General features: G+C 49.2%; 1 non-coding gene across 1 annotated transcript; it reads left to right on the top strand.

Moving 5' to 3' along the window:
* Positions 1-265: 265 nt before the first annotated feature.
* Positions 266-347, top strand: trnal-aag. Its single transcript has one exon. It is a non-coding gene; the product is annotated as a tRNA-Leu (tRNA).
* The last annotated feature ends 301 nt before the right edge of the window (positions 348-648 follow it).

Raw genomic sequence — 648 nt, 5'->3', positions numbered from 1 at the left:
TCAAGGTAAAAACGAAAATACTTTCTCACAGGCACATGACATTTTTTGCGCAACCGAATCTCGCAAGATGCGTTCAGCTTTCCGTTGGTATTTGTTTTGATTGAAGAACTATCGGCATCTGGTGCGAAATTAATATTGTAGCCGGGCATTGCCGAGCAGTTAAGAAAATGGACGAGGGGGATAGCGTTCCTCCAAGTATTTCCCTGTGCCTTCGCTTTAGTAGTGTGCAGTAGCAACATTGGAAAATGTCATAATGCACCTGTCGGGTAGTGTGGCCGAGTGGTCTAAGGCGCTGGATTAAGGCTCCAGTCTCTGAGGAGGCGTGGGGTCGAGTCCCACCACTGCCAATTGTTATACCGGCGCTACGTAGGATGGGTTGCGTTCACCTTGACTTGTTTCGCCCAATGCAGTCTTTGATGTGGGAGAGCACAAATAATTAATCAGATCAGCGTCCACGGCGTGTTTCCATGGTGCAGTGGTTTACCCATGCGGAATGCCCCGAGCATGACAGTGGGAACAAGCAGGCTGCGCTGCTGCTTCATGTTCCAGGGCAAGTTGCGTTGCTTACCCTTCCGCTGCAAGTGAATGCAGATCGTTATTTCGCTGCTGCTGTGAAACAAAATCCTGCATTGAACCTACTCGCAGTTA

The sequence above is a fragment of the Rhincodon typus genome, unplaced genomic scaffold, assembly GCF_021869965.1.
Source record: "Rhincodon typus isolate 14 unplaced genomic scaffold, sRhiTyp1.1 hic_rhity00005854, whole genome shotgun sequence".
Classification (NCBI taxonomy): Eukaryota; Metazoa; Chordata; class Chondrichthyes; order Orectolobiformes; family Rhincodontidae; genus Rhincodon; species Rhincodon typus.
Note: the sequence above shows the minus strand (reverse complement) of the source record. Positions and strands in the feature narration are given on the sequence as shown.